At 47.5% G+C, this 6,277-nt stretch overlaps 1 non-coding gene across 1 annotated transcript; it reads right to left on the bottom strand.

The window, feature by feature from the left end:
- Positions 1–219: 219 nt before the first annotated feature.
- TRNAS-GCU (transfer RNA serine (anticodon GCU)) lies at positions 220–301 on the bottom strand. Its single transcript has one exon. It is a non-coding gene; the product is annotated as a tRNA-Ser (tRNA).
- Between the last annotated feature and the right edge of the window lie 5,976 nt (positions 302–6,277).

Genomic DNA, 6,277 nt, shown 5'->3' with positions numbered 1-6,277 from the left:
TCAGCGTATATTTGCGGGGAAAATCGGTAAAAGGTCGACGACGACGAAGGTGGGATTCGAACTCACGCGTGCAGAGCCCAATGGGCTGGCACTGTATCCGCCTTTACCACTCGGCCACCTCGCCCGCACACCAGGTGCCCTTCGTAAGATCTCCGTCAATCGTACATCTGCGCCATCAGCTGAGCGCATTTTTTTTCAGGAAGAAAAGAGCCAAAAGGTCGACGAGGGTGGGATTCGAACCCACGTGGGCAGGGCCCAATGGATTAGCAGCCCATCGCCTTAACCACTCGGCCACCTCGCCCGCACGTCGAATGCCCCTCGTAAGATCTTAGTCAATCGTACATCTGCGCCATCAAGTCAGCGTATTTTCTGGGAGAAAAAGCGCTAGAAGGTCGACGAAGGTATGAACCGACCCCACGCGTGCAGAGCCCAATGGATTAGCAGTCCAGCGCTTTAACCATTCTGCCACCTCGCTTGTTTTTTTTCTTTTCTTTATTACCGACTTGGCAAAGGAAGGTACAATGAGAATGTTACATGGCCATAAAAACACTAGTCAATGCCGGACCTGTGTGTTGTGATAAAAACGATGTAGGTTAGTCAATTTCTGCAAAGCAGTTAGCCAATCAAGAAGATCGCTCTGTGCACAGAAAAATCCACGTATATATAGCACACTTTCAATGAAGTATTCTTGTGCAGGGGCCTGAAGAATGCGCTCATGTCTAATATCCATACGCGTTCGCCACACGCTACGCATGCACAGAAGCGTTAACAAATCGACATGCACTCCCTCTGATTCCGCGCATGGCAGGAAACGTATCCCGAATGGACTTATCGGTAAATCCTTTTTAATGTTGCGTTTTAGGGCATCCCACAAAACTTTGCGTCATGACAGTCCAGAAAGATACGCTCGATCGTCTCCTGTTTTTTGCATATGAACCAATTCACAGACCAAGGTACAAAAATACCTTTGCTTTGCAACCACGGTTTCACTGGGAGAGTGCCTGTACGTAATTGTAAAAAGAAAGATTTAACTGAAGCTCTTACCGGCATTCTTTTAACTCTCTTAAGAACATCTCGTTCTGAACTTAAAACGAATACTGTACGATACAGCGGTACAGGCAAGAATACATCAACAAGATCTTTATACAATTTCTTACTAGTAACAGCGGCCAGATATTAACTAGAAAATCTCGCTTTTAGTATATCAAGAGAAGCGACCCACTTCACGCAACAAAGCACTTAAAAGCATTGGCCCCGTATACATGGACGACACTACATAATCAGACAATGAATCGCGCAGTCTTGCTTGAATCGTTGTTCTCAGAAAAGCATCCTTTTAATCACGCAAAAAAAGAAACCCGCTTACAATCTATTTGAGGAACAAATGTAACAACCCCAGCCCTCCATTTACCACTCGATGGAATAGATTACAACTTGTTCCAATGTTGACGCCCAAATAAACGTCGCGAATACTCTATTCAGCTTTTGCACAGATATCCTCGTAGGACATAACGTTTGCATCACGTAAAAGATTTTAGCGACTAAAAGCAAATTGCACACAGTGCCTCTTGCGAACATTGAAAATTTATGCCCTCCACATTTGCCAGTCTGGGCTTTCACTCGCACTACTTCATTGTCCCAATATTATTTGCTATCGCGATAATGTTCGAGTGGCACACCTAGATAGGTGACTGGTGTTACCGCCCATTGCATGTTGCGAAACGTCTCCGGCGTGTATTGCCAATTCCCATGCCAAACACCAAGACGCTTGTTACAGCTAATAGCACTTCCACTTGCAGTACATAACTTTATAGCCTCTTTTACAACTGCTTTAACACTGCCATGGCCCGTACAAAACACTGCTACATTATCAGCATATGCTAAAACGCGAACTTCAGTCTCATGAGAAGAGTATCCCCGGATGTTTGGGGTCTTCAGCAGCCGCAAACAAAAGGGCTCGAGGTAGAGAGCATAAAGCAGGGGAGACAAAGGGCAGCCTTGTCTCACAGACGACTGCACAGGATTACAATCGCTTAACTCAATTATCAGCTTCGTTATACAAACATTGTACATCATTTTAACGCTTTCTGTAATAACGGTTCTAACGTTGACGTGATCTAGAATTGAGAACAAAACTTCTGTACAACTTTATCGAACGCCTTGTGCAGATCTAAGTGCAACATGGCCACGCGCGCATGCATTCCATCGCAGCATTGAAGGGCACTTCTAGCTGTGTGAACATCGGTAAAGATAGTCCTGTCTTTTTTGCCACATGTCTGATGTGGCCCTACAAGTGACTCAATACTTTGAAGACGTCGAGCTAAAACCTTCATGAAAATCTTATAGTCCACGTTTGTTAGACTGATGGGACGGTATGATTCAACAAACTAACTTAATCGGATCATTCGTTTTAGGAATTAGTCCTACGTGCGACGCTCGGAACGATGGAGGAGTTACTTTCTTTTCATACAATACGCTAATCAGTTGTTCAAGTGCGACTGCCATTTCTGTTCTAAAGGCTTTATATAGAGATGCACCGAGACCGTCTGGCCCAGGAGACTTGTTTGAACTAAGCTCCAGAATCGCTGCTTCAATTTCCTCAGCTGTAATACGGGCTTCAAGAGCTTGCACAAGGTCGTCCTCTAATCTCGCCATCGGCGATAGGAATTCTGTTCTGAAGCAGTCAGTGTTCGGTGTTTTAAGGCTGAATAGATCCGTGTAATGTTCGACGAATGCCTGCTCGATTATTTCTCTCCGATTTGCGACTTCATCCTGATACCATATTTCTTTTATCTCTTTCAACAGAGCGCCCGTTTGGTGGGCGTCTCTCCGAGCCACAGTTTTTCGTTACGCCCCTTATCAATGCGCCGCGGTACGTTTCTTCGTCTATTGCCTCGAGCTTAGTTGTCTCTTCAATTTTTTTTTGTTAACAAACCTGGCTCGTAACACTCCATACTTAGCATAAAATCTAGGGCACTGTGAAGTTCGTTTTCTCGTTTTTCTTTTCGCCAAAGTGCACATGATGTATCAATATCACCTGTTTTAATATCGCATTTGAACTGCTCCCATACTTGCATAAAACTTCCGGCGTCACTTCGCGGCATGTTCGCTATATAACCCTTGACTTTGGTCACATACTCTTTATCTGACGAAATGCGAAGGTTGTGGGTTCGGTTCCCACCTGCGGCAAGTAGTTTTTTCATCCACTTTGATTTCCATTTATTTATCGTTTCTTTGTTTCATTTATTCAGCACAAGTAATTTGCCCTATGCTGTCCGTGGTGTCAGTGTTTGTTGGCTTACTTTGATAAGACTAATCAAAATCGGGCCCCTCGGTTAACCCCCTTTCTTCTCGTTTATTAGATAACGAGGGTCTCGAATCCGGCAACATTGATGCCTTCAGATAGCATATGTGGGTTTATTGACCAGTTGCCTTCACCCAGAAAGATCACGTTCTCGTGACGCCTGCAGCAAGAAGGACGTTCCACGTCCGCCACCAAAGTCTGTGAGTGGTGGCGCTAGCTAACACTCCCAGGGTTCTACTAGGACACATAAATGCCCAAGAAAGTGGATGGGAAAACGGCGCCGCGGTAGCTCAATTAGTAGAGCATCGCACGCGAAATGCGAAGGTTGTGCGTTCGGTTCCCGCCTGCGGCAAGTTGTTTTATTGAGAAAGCAATACTGCTCGCACTTTCGGTCCATCGGTGGTCGTGGCGCCTCCTTACACAGCTGCGCGTCACGTGACCATGTGACGTCACGCCAGACCGAGAGACTGTCACGCCAGACCCAGCTCGCGGCATCGATGGTGGAGGCGAAGCCTTGCGCGCCGCTGCTGCGGCACTACCGAGAGAGGGCGCTCGCTGGTGTGACATCACGCTAGGAGGATAAATGGGGCTACAGCTCGGCTCCTCGCAGTGGTCGGCGCGCTGCCTTGCGCTATGTCGGATGATGTATACCCATAAGTATAACAAAGGGCAACCATGTCCACACCATCAGCCGAACCAAGGCGCAGCCAAGGGTATTGCTTTCGCAATCTTCCAGGCTTAACCAAGCTAAGCCTTCAGCCAATTTTTTTTCATCCACTTTAATTTCCATGAATTTATCGTTTCTTTGTTTCATTTATTAAGCACAAGTAATTTCTCCTATGTTGTCCTTGGTGTCAGTGTTTATAGGCTTCTTATGATATCTTTATCATAAAGTAATTTATGATTAAACTTCCACAAGTCCCAATTAAATTTCGCAGCTATTCTCTTCGCACCCATTGTAACCATGGCTAGGCAGTGGTACTAAAACTGACATAGATCGTCTGGTAGCCAGAACATAACAGCGAACATTCGATGGGGACATATATACGGTCCAATACAGCATGACTGCCTCCCTGAAAGTGAGTGTACATTGTTATGATTGGGGGTTCAATCCCATCGCTCGTGATCCGTTGTCAGGATTGGAGTCGGGCATGAATTAGAAGGTAGCTGGCCCATGCCGTCGTCCAACTTATCCACGCTGAGGACGTTGATGAAGGGAAGGACTGCTTCTCATCGAGAACAAGGAATATGGGTTTATTTACAGTATTTAAATCAGTCTAACATGAATGCTTGAGAAAGTACATCAATCTAACATGACTGCTTGAGAGAGAGTGTCCTGAGCAGCCGCACAACAGCCGTTTTTAAACACTCGGTTCTCCCCCGATACCCAGGTGACGGAAACGGCCGTCCAAGCACAGTAAGCGAGTTGACCAGGCACCGTAGGGGAGACGAAGCACCGTAGGGGAGACGAGGCACCGTAGGGGAGACCACCCCGCACCGTAGGGGCATTTATTCCCCGAGCTGCAGCGCGCCCGCCGGCTGCCCATTGTTTGGCGTCGTGGTCGGCGCGTGGGAAGGGGTCTCAGTAGACGTTCCCGCGGGCTCAGTAACAATAGTTGGTCCGCCGATCCCGTTTAGTCACAATGGCGACTTCGTCAAACTCGGCTCCAGCGACGGAGAGTCGAGGACGCACGTATTGTTGTTCACACACAGTCGACTTAGTCACGCCGTGGCTAGAGGTGTGCGGCGACGCTCCAGGAAAGTTGCCTCCACAGTCGCAACTGGCCGGCAAAACTTGCACTGCAGCTGGCCGTTCTTAACAGCGCCTCCATGGCCCGGAAACTCTCGACTGTCCAGCGCTGTCAACCGCTGGGCAGGAAGAGAACGGCTGGTGGCCAGGGGGTGATGCCTTGGCTCGCAGCGACCACTTGTGTAATGATGTCACCGCCCGAAAACATCCCACAAGGACAGGCAACTGCCAAACGAACCCCACAACACGGCTCTGCGCCGAGATGACGTACCTTGGCTCTCACTTTACACCCGCTAGGCTTCAAAGAAAACATAAGTGCAGAAACAAAAAATGCTGCATTTCGCTATGCCAATTTTTGAAACAATTTCGTGCTGACAAATTCAGCAATCATGGAGGGAATCCTGCTAAATGAGAGGGGATCTTCTTGGCTGAACAAAATTAACACTAGTGACCCTAAAATTTTGGCGGGACCTTCAAACGCAGAATTCAAATTAGCCTGCTCAAACCATCCGTATTGCTATGCAACTTTCCCTTTTTATATCTAACGGGAAAGTTGTACTCTTGGAGAGTGAGGCTCCATCGGAGCAAGGGGCCATTTTTGTGTGATATTTGATTGAGCTACGTCAGAGGACAGTGGTCGGTCTCAAAGATGAACTTCGCTCCGTGCAAGTAACACGACAACTTCTGTGCGGCCCAAACTAAACAAGCGCATTCCTTCTCTGAAGCACTGTAGGCTTCCTCTCTTACATTTAGTTTACGGCTGGCATAGAGGATAGGATGCTCCTCGTTATCGTCGCCGACCTGACTAAGTACCACGCCCATACCTCTGCCGCTTGCGTCGCATTGAACTATGAATTCCTTTGTGTAGTCTGGCGCACGAAGCGCAGGACGAGAAACTAATAGCGTTTTCAAACTTTGGAAAGCGTTCTCTTTGTCCTTATCCCAGTGTACGCCACTCGGTGCTCCGTTTCGGAGGGCGTCATGTACTTGCCATTTGCGAGTAATTCGGAATGTACCGTTGATAGTACCCCACAAGTCCCAAAAATGAACGAAGGCCTGTTTTCGTGCGTGGCTGAGAAAATTCTCCAATCGTAGCTATTTTGAGCTCGGCCGGCCGTCCCGTACCATGGCCGACAACATGGCCCAGATAAGTAACCTGCGAACAACCAAACCTACACTTTTCCGCTTTCATCGTTAAGTCGGCTTCCCTCAACCGTGAGAAC

Source organism: Dermacentor andersoni, chromosome 1 (genome assembly GCF_023375885.2).
Source record: "Dermacentor andersoni chromosome 1, qqDerAnde1_hic_scaffold, whole genome shotgun sequence".
Classification (NCBI taxonomy): Eukaryota; Metazoa; Arthropoda; class Arachnida; order Ixodida; family Ixodidae; genus Dermacentor; species Dermacentor andersoni.
This window is presented reverse-complemented; position numbering and strand designations above follow the sequence as displayed.